This window comes from Eptatretus burgeri, chromosome 3 (assembly GCF_056783735.1).
Source record: "Eptatretus burgeri isolate ZD-2024b chromosome 3, Ebu_testis_v1, whole genome shotgun sequence".
NCBI classification, from domain to species: Eukaryota; Metazoa; Chordata; class Myxini; order Myxiniformes; family Myxinidae; genus Eptatretus; species Eptatretus burgeri.
This window is the reverse complement of record NC_140963.1, coordinates 73,033,606-73,050,318: the sequence shown is the minus strand read 5'-3', so window position 1 is coordinate 73,050,318 and position 16,713 is coordinate 73,033,606. Positions and strand designations below refer to the sequence as shown.

General features: G+C 41.4%; 1 protein-coding gene across 3 annotated transcripts in view; it reads right to left on the bottom strand.

The window, feature by feature from the left end:
- LOC147030178 (uncharacterized) overlaps positions 1–15,013 on the bottom strand; it is a 196,777-nt gene extending 181,764 nt beyond the window's left edge. The window contains exons 1-2 of one of the 3 annotated variants that reach the window (XM_085873973.1): positions 14,025–15,013; positions 13,872–13,934 (exon numbers count right to left, since the gene is read on the bottom strand). The gene's annotated coding sequence lies outside the window, so the exon portion shown is untranslated. Of the gene's footprint in view, positions 1–13,871 lie in introns of all 3 variants that reach the window. The other 2 variants (XM_085873974.1, XM_085873972.1) reach the window with 2 other exon arrangements.
- Between the last annotated feature and the right edge of the window lie 1,700 nt (positions 15,014–16,713).

Below are 16,713 nucleotides of genomic sequence, written 5' to 3'. Positions count from 1 at the left end.
CGTTACTCATAGGTTAGAAATAAGTTTCGGGTACACTAATAATTACCTCGACGTGTTTCGACTTATGATTAACTTACAATTAACGTGTGTCGACGTGTGTCAACGATCGCATAACGTGCCTACAACTTATGGCCAGCGTAGCGGAACTTGTGAGTCATTCACTGGCATAAGTCGTAAAATTTCAAGCATGCTAAAATTTGAGGACAACCGCAAAGTACAACGATGAAAGCCAGCGTACTACGTCATATGGCAGTGTTTTTCAGCGTGCTCTCAATGTTTCCAAAACTTACCCATAAAGTATTCGACGTGTGCCAGCGTTTTAGACAAATTTTTCAAAAATCAGCATAAGCTGGCTAAAACGTCAAGGTGTGACTGGGCCTTAACCAATGACTTTGACTAAACTTTAGGAACCTATGTACCTTTTTAACTTGTCGTCCTGCTTCTATAAATTGCTTTGGATTTCTTTGATGTAAAACATACTTCTCTTTATCAAACAATGTTGTTTGTAGTTTCGTTGTCGGATTATACTTAAACTCATTTGAAGAACTCAAGAAATGTTGTTGATAACCACCGAATAGCTCTTGATTGGAGATCTCTTTTTCAGCTCCATAAGGAAGGTTTTTCTGTTTGTTATGAAGTTTTCTAGGATAGTTAAAATCTACTTCAAAATAATACCCATAATCCCGTTTATCAAAATCTTCTTGACTTGTGGAGATTATATCATCTAAGATAGATTTTAACTCGTTTTCTTTTACCCATTTAAAATTACCATCTGGTTGAGATTCAGATATTGCCCAGCCATTCAAGTTATTAGCATCAAAGTACATTAAGTAAGATGTGGGCTTATTAGGTGAGAAGTCTGGAAGATATTTATTATTTTCCTTAGCATATCTCTTTGAACAAACTTGTGAAATTCCTCCTCTTTTAGCCTTCTCAATCAAGAGCATATCTACATCACTTAGAAATTCAAGGGGTTGTTTCGTCATTTTAACATAGTGTTCCAGGCTAGTCCAGGAGATGTATAATAATGGAAAGGATCAAGGCCATGGGAATCTTTATTAAAAAAAGTTATCTAAATTTCTCAAACACATCAGCGAGTAATAAAACATCAGTTATTAAATAAAGGTCATGATATTTGGCCATATTCTTTATCTCAAACTCTTTCCAAACTTGTTTTGCTCTTTCACATTCTTCACCCATAATATGACATCTTCCAAACTTGTTATAAAAACGCTTTTGAGGAGGAAGTCTTGTTTCTTTAAATCATTCAAAGGAATCCATATAATCATATGGGTAAATGCCCTTTTTAGTAAGAAGAGAAACGTCTTTACCCAAGTCGGCTTCAGTCCTAAATTGACTAGAAAGTATAGGAAAAGAGGAGATGGTTGAAACCAAAGAACTTAGAGGGCTTGTCATAAATTTATAAGAGTCAAGAAATGTAATATTTGTATTTATACCCATTTCACAAGTATAAATCTGTTGTTTTGCAAATGAGATGTAATTTTGATCGGTATTAGGAATTGCTATTATTTTTCCAGGAGTCTTACTTAGTTCTTTTATAAAGAGATGCATATCATAATGACAATTATTATGAAGAAATACAGGTTTGAATGTCAGGATTCTGTAATTAAGATTACAATTATTATGAGCTGCTCCTCCATATTTCCCCATTATATGGCAATGATCTCAAAGCCTTTTATCAGTTTTTACCAAAGCCTCTGAGCATATATGACAAATCCTTGCTTCTTCAAATTCTTTCTCATCATTTGGAGATAAGTTAAGGGGTTTATTTGTTCTTGACATAATTTTAGTTAGCTCAATACAATCATCCTCAATCCTTTTAACAAATTCATCAGCAGCATCAGGTCCTCGATACAACTCAAACTTATCATATTTACTTCCTAAAGATGATTTAATGCAACTAGAAGCACCCGCTCCCTATGGGAGCTGTCAAGGGGGTCATGTTAATGCCTATTTTACTACAAGGGGTCCCAGTATTACACACCCAAAAAATGGTTGCGATTGGTTCAGCCATTTTTGCGGTACCTGGAAACAGATGGACGGTGAATTATAGTAAGATAACAAAACCCACAAGGGATATGTTTTTGATATTTTTTATATCATCAGTGTTTTCCAAGATGCTCTCTGAAATGAAAACGAGAGAAGAACCTTCAGAGTGTAGGCTTTATTCCACTTGATTGAAGCCGCTTCTACGGGCACATCAGGGGATACAGGTGCAGCAAGGAGTACATAAGCAGTAAGGTATACACGTGCAACTAATCACCGCAAAATAAATCAGTATAAGCCCGGAGTCCGATATACTCTCAATTCTCACCATTCAACGAGCACCAAGTGAACCGCCGCCGTAAACGACAATGCCCCTGGGACAATCCCCCCGACCGAGCGGAACCTTAGCTTTATCTATTCCGTGCTCGAGCCGTGCAACATGTGATCGCACGTCACGACCTTCAATTCAGCACATTTTCCCCATCTTTAAAATGTAACTAGAGGCCCAACTAACGCACCATGATTACTTCAGCGCTACAGGAGTATACATTTCAAGCAACGCGAACTATCTAAACTACAGAAGCATACATGCCAAGCAGTGAGGATTATTTTGAGTTGTAGGAGCATGGTAATGAGCATCGATATATTATGTAACGAGCATATAGGAGCATGAGCATCGAGGATGCCGATAATCCCCTTTACAGATTGAGTCGGCGAGGGGGTATTATCCGTCGACCTCTCCGGGAGTAAATGGCGGTTTCACTTGAGGGAGGCTTCCGATCCTCTTGGTGAGCCTCGACTCGTGCAGGGGATGACTCCCCGATCGCTCTCGGGTGGAACGCGGCAGCTCCGTCGCCACCATTCTCGGGTGGAGTTCCTGGGGGGGGAACACCTGGGGAGGGGATGTCAGAGGGAGGAGTGCCAGATGGTGGTGTACCTGCGGGAGGAGTACCTGAGGGAGCCAAATGGCGAACCGACACAGTGGTCTCCCTGCCATCCGGGAGCCTGACATGAGCATACGCTGGATTAGTATCGATGAGTTCGACCCCCTCCACCATGGGTTCATACTTGCTTTGTCGTACCGGGCGTTTCATGAACACTGTTCCGGGATGGGTTAGCCAGTTGGGCACCGATTGGCCATCAACATAACGCCGCTGGTGAGTAAACATTCGTTCGTGAGGAGTTGCATTGGTGGACGTGCAGAGCAAAGAGCGTATGGAATTCAGAGCGTCGAGAAGGGTAACCTCCCACCGCTCGGGGCCCAGTCCTCTCGATTTCAACGCCAGAGTTACGGCTTTCCAAATAACTCCATTATATCGTTCCACCTGCCCATTACCCTGTGGGTTGTGACCCATCGTTCGACTAGTTGCTATGCCGTGCTCTAATAGGAATTGTTTTAGCCCGGCCGACATGAAACACGGCCCTCTGTCTGAATGTATGTACGAAGGTTTCCCAAACATAGCGAAGAGGTCAGACAGACATTTCACGACAGTGCCCGAGGTCATATCCGAGCACGGAAATGCGAAAGGGAACCTTGAATATTCATCAACAACAGTGAATATGTATCTTTTGTCTGTCTCGGTCGGCAGGGGCCCTTTGAAGTCAATGTTTAGTCTCTCGAAGGGAGAAGTGGCCTTGATCAATCTGCCAGAAGCCGCGCCATAGAATCTGGGTTTTAGTTCAGCACAAACAGGGCATGAAGCATTCATTTGTTTAATATCTTCAATAGAATAGGGAAGGTTTTGTCTGTGCACGAAATGTGCCATTCTGGTTACCCCCGGGTGGCACAGAGACACATGGAGGTCTTGCAAAGCCCGACTGATTGTCGCCGAACAGTAGACCCGAGAGAAGGTGTCTGCAGCAGGGTTTTCCTCCCGGGCCGGTAAACTATGTCGTAACTATAGCAGGCTAGGTCTATCCGCCATCTCATAATTTTTTCATTCTTAATTTTCCCGTTATTTTTCCCATCAAACATGAATGCCATGGATCGTTGGTCCGTGACGAGCGTGAAATGGTTTCCCAGTAAATAGTGTCTCCATTTACGTAGGGCTTCGACGATGGCGTACGCTTCCTTCTCTATTGCCGAGTGTCTCTGCTCGCTTCCAGAGAGAGTTCTCGAGAAGAACGCGACGGGTCGCCCAGACTGATTAAGCGTAGCAGCTATCGCGTGATCAGAAGCATCTGTTTCCACCACGAAGGGCACCGAGCTATCGATCGATCATACCACGGAATTACTGATATCATCTTTGAGGCTGTGGAAAGCTTTTACAACAGCGGCATCTGGTGGGAAGTTTTTGCAATGCACTCGGGGATGTATTTTCTCGGAGTATTGGGAGATCCATCTCGCGTAGTAAGCGAACATCCCAATCACCCGGCGCATTGTCTGCAGGTCCTGAGGTGGGGGTAGCTCACAAAGTGGGCGCAATCGTTCAGGATCTGGCTTAATCGTGCCGTCGGCTATTGTGTAGCCGAGAAGGTCAATTGACGTTGCCGAGAATACGCATTTCTCGTAGTTGAGGGTCAGATTATATTTTCTAGCAATGCTCAAGAATCTGTCCAGATTCATATCATGTTCCCCCTGATCCCTACCGCACACTGTGACATTGTCCACGTAAACAAAAGTGTCTTTGAGGTTTTCATCTGAGATGATGTCGTCCATAACTCGTTGGAAGCAAGCTACTCCATTCGTGACACCGAACGGAATCCTCCTGAATTGGTAGAGGCGTCTACCTGCCTGGAATGCGGTGTAAGGTTTGTCTTCCTCTCGGATGGGAATTTGATGATAGGCGCTTCGCAAATCGATGGTGCTGAATATCTTATAATTGGCCACGCGTTCGACCATCTCATCTATGCGCGGCAAAGGGTAGGCATCGAGTTGGGTGAAACGATTGACCGTTTGGGAATAATCGACAACCATTCGTTTCTTATGATTCTGATTGGCGGTGACCAACACCTGTGCGCGCCATGGCGAATCGCTAGGTTCTATAATTCCTTCTTCCAGTAATCGCTTGGTCTCTGAAGTGATGAAGTTCATATCAGCAGTGGTATATCGCCGCGATTTGATCGCTATCGGTTTACAGACCGGCGACAAGTTAACAAACAGCTGGGGGGACGTTACCTCTGCGGTGGTCAAAGCATTTAAAATTAGACGAGGTTTGCTTCCTCCAAAGGGTATTTCGACGCTCGTGTGCTGTTTGAGGACATTATGACCCAGAATTACGTCTGCGCATAAATCACGAAGCACCAGTACCCTTACATCCCGATGCGTGTACCCTTTTACGTCCAATTCAACATTGCAGTACCCTCGTACGCGGGACTGTTGTGATGTGGCGGCCATGCATAACCGTATTGTCTGTCGGGTGGATCTTCCATTTCCTGCCCTTCACTAGCGAGCTGTTGACAAAACTTTCAGAGCTACCGGTATCAATCAGAGCCTCAGCCATATGCCCGTTAATTCGTACGTTGATGATAGCCTTGGATAGATTCCCCGGTGAGGCTGCAGTTAGTTTCTTTTGTGAGTAGAGAGCCGCAGAAGTGGGTTTATTTCTCCTTAGAGTAGATTTACATACCCTGGCATAATGCCCTTTCTTGTCACAATTCATGCATGTGGCATCTCTGGCGGGGCATTTGTGGCGGAGGTGTCTTTTGTACCCACAAAATAAGCATTTACCAACCGGAGTAGTTGCTGAGGAGTTTGACGAGGTCTGGGTATCCGACTCCTCGGGTTTTTCTCCATCCCCTGTGTCAGGCTGTGTCTGTGTCTGTGGGGTTCCTTGAGTTTCCACCGTAGCGGCGTTCATTAGCAGCATCGGTGTCCCAAATGACTCAGATTGCTGCTGAACCGTATCCATCGCTCGAGCCTGGTCGACTACCTTTTCAAGAGTGGGTTGCGCTTTCTCTAGTAAGCGTTGCCGTATGTGGGCTGATCTGAGTCCTTGGATAAATGCCTCCCGGGTCGCTTCATTTCGGTGTTCCTCGGCGTTTACGGCCCGGAAGCTGCCGTCTTTTCCCAGCTGTTTCAGAGCTTGCAGGAACTGATCGATTGTCTCCCCGGCTGCTTGCTTGCGTGTGTTGAGAAGATGTCGTATGTATACCTCGTTCTTGCGCTTCACGTAGAGCGCCTGCAGCACGTCGATCGCTGCTTCGTAGGTGTCACACTCCGAGAAGAGCCTGTATACGCTGGGCGAGACATGATTTACAAGGGCGGCCAATTTGTCGGCTCTTTCTTCGATGATGGTCAGATAGTGTGAGAAGGAACGGAACCATTGCGACCATTTCATTTCTGAGTCAGTCGTGTTTGGGTCTGCGTCGAACCTCTCTGGTTTGTAGATCTTGTCCATCGTTGGTTGAGAGAGCCGAGAAAACCAAATGGAATAAATTGAAATGAAAACGAGAGAAGAACCTTCAGAGTGTAGGCTTTATTCCATTTGATTGAAGCCGCTTCTACGGGCACATCAGGATATACAGGTGCAGCACGGAGTACATAAGCAGAAAGGTATACACGTGCAACTAATCACCGCAAAATAAATCAGTATAAGCCCGGAGTCCGATATACTCTCAATTCTCACCATTCAACGAGCACCAAGTGAACCGCCGCCGTAAACGACAATGCCCCTGGGACAATCCCCCCGACCGAGCGGAACCTAAGCTTTATGTATTCCGTGCTCGAGCCGTGCAACATGTGATCGCACGTCACGACCTTCAATTCACCACACTCTCAAAATCAGAATATATTACAAATGGATGTTTTGTACATATATTTGTTTCATTAAATACAACATTCTCTCCTGGTCCTGGTATCTCAACAACTGCTGATTTATGATTAGAACAATACTTAAAATGTTTATCAAGTCTTTGTTGAGATCGAAAGATATTTAGACATCTCTTGCAAGGATATGATTTATGCTTTGATTTGAAAACTTGACTTCTTACCAATCTAGAAAAGTTTTTGATTTAAGCACAATGAGCGGTTTCTTTATTAGTGAAATAAAGGAGATCTACATGCCAGTCATTTGACCAATTATCATTGGATATAGTATTACTAACTCTTAGAATTTGGACTTTGTTTTTATCAGTTAAACCATAAACATTTATTGATAGGTTATTCATATTCTCAAACTTTGTTATATCTTTTAAGCTCATTGGTTCTCCTCTAGAGATGCCTATATCCCAAGTTTCTAATTTATTCTCATATTTCTTATACTTTGAAACTCTTTCACAGTCCCTTCCTGTGGATAAAGATGTGCTAAGATACTCCAGAGAAAGCATTTATTATCAGTATTTTTAATATTAATTATTGCCTTTTTATTCTTTATATCCTTAATAAATCAATATAAGAAGAAGCCTTGAGCGGAGTGGATTTAAGAATATGAAAATCGAGATATGAAACATTCCCAATGTTGAACCAACTACCTTGTTGCTGTTCTTCTAATTCAAATCTAATAAGCTCTTCAAAGATAGGAGATTTAAGGAAGCTGTCAATTGATGTAATAAGGTGTGGTGAATTCATTCTCATATTTTTTTTTTCAACAACATTATCTTCTCTTGAGAAGTTAAAGGAAGCTCCAAGATATATTTTGAATGATTTATGCTTTTTTAACATTCTACTAACAACCTTGATAATTGAATCCTTTGAGATATGAATCGCTTCCCAAATGGATCTTACACTAATATTAAATCTTATAGGTTTTACCTCTATCAGATCTTAAAAACATATTTGAGGAGTTGTTATTTCAAATGGTTTTGTCTCAATGACATCTCCCTCTAATCCAATTTTCTTCTTATTTCTCTTCAAGTTTCTCTCAATGTTGTTTACGTATTTTTGTGATTGAAGGTGTTTTTCAGCATTTCAGCATTTTTGGTATTTCAGCAACGGTGAAAACTGCCAACGAAAGGAAGGCTCAACTCCAGCCTCAAAAAGAGTTGGAAAGACATAACAAAGAGTTGGAGAATGAATTGGTGCAAGTGGTGTAATTGTAGATTTTGTTGAAAAACTTGAAAGCCTACCTGATAAAATGAGATTGTTAGCTGGAGATATGCTTTCTTCTTTCGCAAAAGCAGGTGTAAAATTAACTAAAAGTGGTAATGGATTATATCTTTCTCATAAATAAATGAGCATTGATGAGTGGTTTAAAGAATTTGGAAAGAATACAACATCAAATTTAGAACTTGTCAAATATTGTAAGAAATTAAAAATTGATAATGTAGTTATATTTATGAGAGATGAGTTAACAAACTTGAATAAATATACAAAGAATATTAAAATGAATTTCGAAGATAATAATGGCTATGGTTCTCATTGGGTTTGAATTTATAATAATCAGGTTAAATATTATTTTGATAGTTTTGGTCTTCCACCACCTGTTGAAGTCATGAAATTCTTGCAGAATGGTGTTTATCAAACATTTCAAGTCCAAGAATTAAATTCCAAGTGTTGTGGTCAATTGTATCTATATGTAATATTTCAACTCAACAAAAATAAAAAATAAAAATTCATCATCAGCAGCATCAGGTCCTCTAGACATATAATTAATATATTCTGATTTTTTAATCTAATATAAATGACATGTTGGAAAAGATGGTTCTACCTTTGGTGTATCCCAAGAACTGGATATTGATTTGTCAAATTATTATGCAAAGGCACAGTGTGAATGACAGAAATATAGTATAACAGAAAATATTAAGATGAAAAATACTTATTAATGAATAAATTATCCAAGCCCTCCAGATGAAAATGACAGTGAAATTAAGTGATTTATCACAATATATATCCTTAAATAAAATAGCTGTGTATTCCAAAGATACAGAAATGTTGATTTTATCTCGAGGTCAAACATAATTCACAGTTCCAATTGAAATAAAATTTTCTCAAGAAGGGCGTATCATTTGTATGAGAATAAAACATTGGGGATATGACATGAATGATTTAGGGTATATAATTGGTCATTCAAAATAAACCGAGAGGACCTGAGCGAATTAAATCAGTCTCGTAAGGAAGAATATTATCAACTTGGTGTCGATAATGAGATTTATGGGAGCATGATTAGCAAACAACAAATAAAAGAATTTAATAAGGCGAAAATCAATAACAGCTTTGCCATAGTTTATATCATGAAAACACAGGGAACAGGATTATATATAGTAAGTAAGGGAATACAAACTGATTTAACTGTGGGAAGATGGGGAGGAATTACCTGCCATCATATTAATGTGTCATATATTACTGACACATAAATGACAGCAAGAAGGCTTCAAAAAATTATCATTTCTGTGTCCAAGCATAACTACAAGAAAACGGTATCCAGTATTTTAATAAATATGTTCTACAACATAAGAATGGGGTATTTTCAATAAAAGATTGGCTTTATACTGATGTTACTAAACCAACAAATTTGGATTAAACTAATATGTTAAATAATGAAAGAATTTTAAAGTTGAGAAAACACGAGGCTCTTTTAGAAATTCAGAAGAAATTTTATTGGTTTCCTGTTGTAACAAAAATTATTTTGGATGGAGGAATATCAACAAATCCAGATGAATATATTGTTGTGGTTGACGAAATTCGCAAACCACCATTCAGGTCCCTTAGGTGAGATATCTCTGTAAGTATATGTGTAGTTAGGCCCAAACCCGTTGTTTAGAGGGAATAAATGTCATTCATGCGGGCTGCGACCCTTTTAGATAGCCGTTTTTCTTTTACTATCTTTATTTTGGACCAGCCGCCATTACTACCACCACCAACCACGTCTCAACAGCCATCACACAACAACCACCAACCGCAACGCCGCTTCACAACAACAACAACGCCAACAGCCACGACCTTTACCGTCACAACTCGCCCTCGCAACCATCGCATCACCGCCATTTCCGCGCCGCTTGTGGGCACCGATACTGGACTCGTGCAGGGCGCGCACCGAGCAGCGTGTGCAGAAACATCACAGCCTTTCCGAAGAAAACGGATCAAAAACGACTCACGCCCACTTCTGTTCCGTCCTATCGGCGAGCGTGGGGCGATTTGGCCCCGCCTCCAGGTGCGTTGGAGTGTGGTCGCTATATGCAAATTCATGGATCAAAAAGCATTCACGCCCACTTTTCCTCGGTCCAATGGGGAGCCAGTTAGAGGTGAAGGGTCGGAGGTAAAGGGTCGAAGGTGAAGGAGCGAGGCCACGGGGCATATAAGGGGCCGCGTTCGTCAGTCAAGGCAGTTAAGAGTTCGGAGTGAGTGAAGAGTTGGGACGAGTCAAGAGAGGAGTCGGAGAAGGCGGTTGGACGGAGCTGTGGAGAGGTGGCGGCGGCGAAGGCGGTCGAGGGGGTGCTCGTGTCAGAGTCGGGGAGCTGCGGAGGGGAGAGGCCAGCAACGCGACCAAGGTCGTGGTGGAGACGCTCGTCGCGGGACCCGAGACAGGGAGATATCCTCCTTCCCCCGAGCATCAACAACCCCCTCCTGTTTCCCCCCGCGCTGAGATAGTGCGAGAAGGGGGCCCCGTTCCCACTCCATACCAGGCAGTCCCAGCGAGGCCCGCAGAGTCGGGGCGCCAGCGCCATTTTGCGGCTCATCACCAGACGGGTAGGCCCGACGCGGTCTCGGCCCCAGGCCCGCCTGCCCCCCTCATCCTTGAGGGTGGTCCTTTTCTTTTGCTTTGGGTATATGTGTTGTCGGCGCCGTCTGTGAAGTAAAACTGTATAAGTGTTGCCGTGTGCTCGGTAGTCGGTTAGATCTGCATTGTTGCATTTGCTTTTTGTGCATTATTGTGTGTTTCTGCTTCTTTTACATTTGCTTTTGGTGTAATTGTATATGTGTGCTTTCCGTTCATCGCGAAATAAATGTGCTTTATGTTGAACTGTTTTCCCGTTTCGCTTCGTCTTTTCGTCTCTTGAATCTCCATCTTACTTCACGTAAAGGGTTGGTCGTGGGCTAAAACGCCCGATAATTAATCGAACCGTCGAGGCCGACGATAACACCGCTCGGTTATCCCGGTAGTACGGAACGGGTCGCTTAAAGTGGCCCGTGTCCGAAGTCGACCTGCGGCGAGGTGCGATCGCCCGGTCTACCCTCCGTGTGGGTACTTAGGTAGGTCGAATTTGGCGAGCAACCCTATCCCACGCGGGGGGCCGATTGGCACGATCGTGGTGAGGCCGAAAGGTCCACCCGTGACTAGTTCCCGGCGTTAGTCCGAGAGGGTCATGACTGGATTGTCCGTCCGGTGGGCGACGTGCCGCGATTCGAGTTACGTGGCCGTTCGCACGCCGGTGGGCGCGAATCCGCAACAATATGTATGATAGTCTATACTCTATGGGGTGAAAGTGGTTCAGGCATAGTAAGGGATGAGGAAGGAGTTTAAGAAACTGAGGCAAGAGAGAAGGAGAGGGAGAAGAGAGAGGAAGAGGCAAGGAAGAAGAGAGAGAAAAGAGAGAAGGAGGAGAGGGAGAAAAGAGAGAATGAAGAAAGAGAGAATGAATAAATACAGGAGGAATGAGGAAAGAGAGGGGGGGGGGAGAGAATGAATGAATGACAAAAATATCGAAATTAGTGAGATTAAAAAAAGATTGGAGGTATTACAGAAAATAAATCGATCTCAACGCACTGAGGAGGAAAACAAAGAATTGACGTCTTGTAAAAAATACATGCGTCAAAAGTATTAACATCGATTTCAGGGAGAAGATTTTAACGAGAAAGTGGAGAGAAAGAAGAGAAAGAAGGAAAAGATTATATTATTGACGATGTTAGTGCAATTAACGTTGATTAAAGTTTTACATTTTTTTTCTTCAATAAATGGAGGACAGAGCGAAGACATTTCTAAGGATTCTTTGTTTTAAAAATTAAGATTCAAATGTGCATGTTGGAAACTAAAAAGGTTTTCGCACTCTGGAGGAATTTTTCTCATAAATAAATGAGTTATTGTCTCAAATGTAAAAAGAAAACCAACAGTAAAAATATCTCGTATGTTTAAAGTAAAAATAATAGGGTTATACAAAAAGGCACATGTTCGGTGTGTGGCTCTAAAAAGAGTAAATTCATCTCCAAACACAAACGTGGGGGAGATATACAAAAGTTTTTATCAGGAAGTAAAGTTACAACAACTGGACTACCAGGGGAATTATATCTACCAGGGTATTCTTTCTGTGGTCCAGGAACAAACTTGACTAAAAGTTTAGATGAAGCTGACAATCCTAAACCTTGGTCTAAACCCCAAAATAGAGTTGATGAAGTGTGTATGAGGCACGATATTGATTATGGAAATATCACAACATTGGAAGAAAAACACGAAGCGGTTCGAGAAATGTTGTATAATTTATCTTTGCTACAAAATCCAACCTTGAGAGAAAAAGTTGATAGGTTCATCGTAAAGAAGATGATCAGTGCAAAATTGAAACTTCGGCTTAGAAATTCAAAAAAAACTTATCGGCTCTAATGATGTCATCAAGATTGAAGAGCAATTAGCTGATGAATTACATAAACCAATAATCACAGAGTTTAATAGAAGGAAGATTTATTCCAAAAGAAGTTGATTATATCTGGTCTGCTGACTTAATTGAACTCAATAATGATAAGGGGTTCAAGTATGCTTTAACTGTTATTGATTTGAGGAGGAGATATGCGTGGGTTGTCTCTTTGAAAACCAAAACAGGTAATACTCTTATGTTAGCCTTCCAACAGATATTTAATAAAAAGCAAGAGAAAACCTCAAAAAATTGTGGACTGATGAGGGTACAGAGTTCTACAACAAAACATTTATGAATTTTCTTTAAAATAACAGCATTACATTATATAGCGCCTTTAATGAAGGAAAAGCGGTTGTTATTGGGCATAACAATAACACTTTAAAAGAGAGACTTTATAAAAAATTCACTCAACTCGGTTCTCAACAATGGTTGTCTTAAATTGAGCACATTGTAGATAAGTACAATGATACGATTCATACCTCAACGAAGGCCAAGCCATCAGAAACATTTACAAAATTTGAATATGAAAAAGAGATTAATGTCAGAAAGCCTAAGTTCAAAGTTGGCGATATAGTAAGAATATACAGGTGGAAATCTCATTTTGAAAAAGGTTATACGAAGCGATGGACAAATGAACTTTTTAAAATCGTTGATGTAATCGGTAGAGTTCCTTGGACTTACAAAGTATATGATTTAGAAGGGGAAGAGATTTTAGGTTCATTTTATTCACAGGAATTACAAAGGACAAAGATAATAATTTTTTTTTTTAAATGACTCAACCTCTTTTTTGACTCCGCCTACACAAGCCACACCCACAAGCCACACCCACGCAATCCCCACACACACAAGCCACACCTACATAAGCCACACCCACACAAGCCACACCCACACAAGTCCTACCCACACAAGCCACACCCATTCATTGCACCCCTCCCTTTACATTTCCCCTTGTGTGCCCCTACCTTTGACCCACCACACCCCCTCATCCCACCCCCCACACACACGGGGAGGGGAGGAGGTGGGATGAAGGGGTGTGGTGGGTTGGGGTAGTGCACCTACTCCCCCCCCCACCAACCCTAACCCTCCCCCCTCCCTTTTCCACCTCCTTTATCCTTTTTTATAATTTAGGATTAAATAATTGTAAGCAAAGCATATATAATTAATACTTAAAACATACAATATATTACACATTGAAATATCTACAACAGATTTTGATATAATGTTTGTTTGAGTGAGAGAGTGAGTGGACTTGAATCATATGAGTGTTTCTTTACTGTTAAAACACACACACACACACACACACACACACACGTATTAATATTATATGACACACCTGCAAATACCTAAGGAGGTATTAATACTATATGACACACCTAACTCTCATGTATTCCATTCAGTCAGAGAGATGAATAATTAATTACCTGGGGTAACCTCTGATGACTGTTTGGACCAAGTGGCAACATATCTGTGCTTTCTTCATAATCCTGCGCAAAACAGGAAAAACATGTGTAAATACCTTTCCAGTGAATCTTCAAGGAACATTGAAATTCATTGTATTTTATTATGTGAAATACCTTGGCGTTGAGACATTGGGTATATTCAGGTTAGTTATGCATAAAATGAGGCCGTTGTGAAATGCCTGACGAACGAACTGGATTTCTGTCAGGATGTTATTCAGATCTTTCCATTGTTCGAGAAGATAATTTGCATGCCAATTCACCTGGTGTATGAGTGAGTTTGAAATGCTGTAAAAAAAGGGAAAATAAATAAATTGGTTATATAATTAATCATATACAATCAAATTGAAAACCAATTACTGCACCATCATTCCAAGAGGAAGCCAGACTGAACAATACACACACATACACAAATATATATATTCTCACACACACACACACACACACACACACACACACACACACACACACACACACACACACACACACACACACACACACACACACACACACACACACACACACACACACACACACACACACACACACACCGTGAATGAAACCTACCAATATTATGATGGATCATATTCTTCATCGGATGAAAGATGGTCCATGTCTGGGTTATGAAGCAAATTCTCGTTCATTTACCATTGGGTCAAGATGAGAGAAACGAGAAACCGTCAAAAAAGGAGAGATTTAAAACACAGAAATGTGCCCACTTTTACAGGAAAATATTTGGAGGAAGTGAGACGTTTCTCAATTCTGGAAATTTTCCCGGGCTTGTCTCATTGTTTGGTTTCTTGTTTTTCAGCAGCTTGGACAGCTTACAGAACGTGTGACACACCCATTAAAATGTAATGTGTTTGGGTTTGAGAAAAGGTTCGAGTATGGATAATATTTTACAACAGTTTAAAGTATAAGTATTAATAAAAAATGGGGGCGGGGGTGTTAACGGACTACCGCTGCAATATTTTGAATTGATGAATAAATTAAGTTATTCCTGAATATAAAACATACTCTTTTTATGACTACTCAATTTGATTAAAGAAATGATCACATGAAAGATTATGAAAAATGTTAGGCATAAACAAAACATAATACTTGCTACATCTTGGAAACAAGCATCCAAATTAACTAATAAACTTAGGATATTATATATGCCTGGTGTTGACTTAATGGTGAAGGTGGTGGGCTTGGGATCCAAGAATCCTGAGTTCAAATCCCACTCGACTGTTGAATTAATACCAGGTGAGGTTGGCAAAATGAGTACCAGCTTGCTGGTATCCTGTGTTGGAGTGGTGACCCATCTTGGATTGTGCCTTGTAGCCAAGGCAGACTGCTTAGGCAGCACCAATGCTCTGCACAGAGTATGATCCCAATCGATGGATGGATGTTATATACAGAGGGGGGAGGGTGTGGGGTGGGTTAATGAGCTACTGCTGCATTATTTTTTATTGATGAATAAATTAAGTTATTCCTGAAAATAAAACATACTCTTATTATGGCTACTTAATTTGATTGAAGAAATGATCATATTAAAGGGGGTGAAGCCCAGCCCCCGGCAGGGGGAGTAATGTCAAAGGGGAGCGTTATGACGAAGTAATGTTTACCAGTTTGAAAAGTAGAAATAGTAGAGCGTAAGCGAGCGAATATTGTGACTGCGAAATGGTAGAAATTACTGCGGCAAACCCTCCCTTTTGACACTACTCCTGCTGATAGAGGAAAGTAATGGAATAGTGAGCGCAACCTTGTGCCTTGGTGCAAAAGCTTTGTTTGTTGTGATGCCAGGCTTTGGTAAGAGCGTGAACCAAAGATATCCGTGGGAAAGGCGAGATGATGGTCCCGAGATGCGGGAAGGCAGTTTGCAATGGTGAGATGTACGAGGTTGGTGTGGTTGTGGAATCGAAGCGTCGTCGCTGGGTAATAGCAATTTGGACTATGGAAGAAGGCTGGAAAGGCAAGCATGAATGGTGGTGTTGAATGGAAATAAAGTTTGGTGTGTATTTGAAGCAGGCAGGGTGGTTATCACTGGCATGTGGGAGAATTGTGGTGAAAAAGGCCAGTCTGGTTGAAATGGCAGTTTGGTTGTGGCTCGTAGAGTCAAATGGAGCTTTGGAATGCACAAGCAAATTATGCTGCTAGCAGCGAGTGCTCGGTCATGTGAGAAGAACATCGTATACAGAGAAGATAATGGGTAAAAACCAAACTTATCCCTCGCAACGAATATTCCCTTTGTAACCCGTTACACATAAGGGGACGACTATTCTGGAACATGGAAGAAAGAAATAACTGACTCGGGAACTGCTGTATGTTGTGCACCATTGCCTTGGGGAGTTGGTTCCCAGAACGGTCACAATATTTCGTTATTTATATGCTATTTTGAGGCCAGAAAGATGGGCTGTTAAGCGAAAAGCAAAACAAACAAAATTAGAACGGCACTCTTTGATGTTGCAATATCGACAGGAATTCCTCTGCCCACATTATTACATCATTACACAGAGTTGTACCAAGTTTTATTTAAAGCGAGATTCAAAAAATAAAAATAATTGTGGCTGCCAGACAATGCGTCCAATCAGGTTGAAATTTAAAACATATCTTCACCATCACTGCTTGATAATAATTGTAAAGTTTCATGTCGATCGATGAAGCAGTTCAAGAGACAGAATTTTAAAAATATTTTTGTTCAATCCAATATAGCTGCCAGACCATGTGACAATCCATCCATCCATCCATCCATACATCCATTGGGACCTTACTCTGTGCAGTATGGTTAATGCTGCAGAAGCAGTCTCCTTGGCTATTGGAC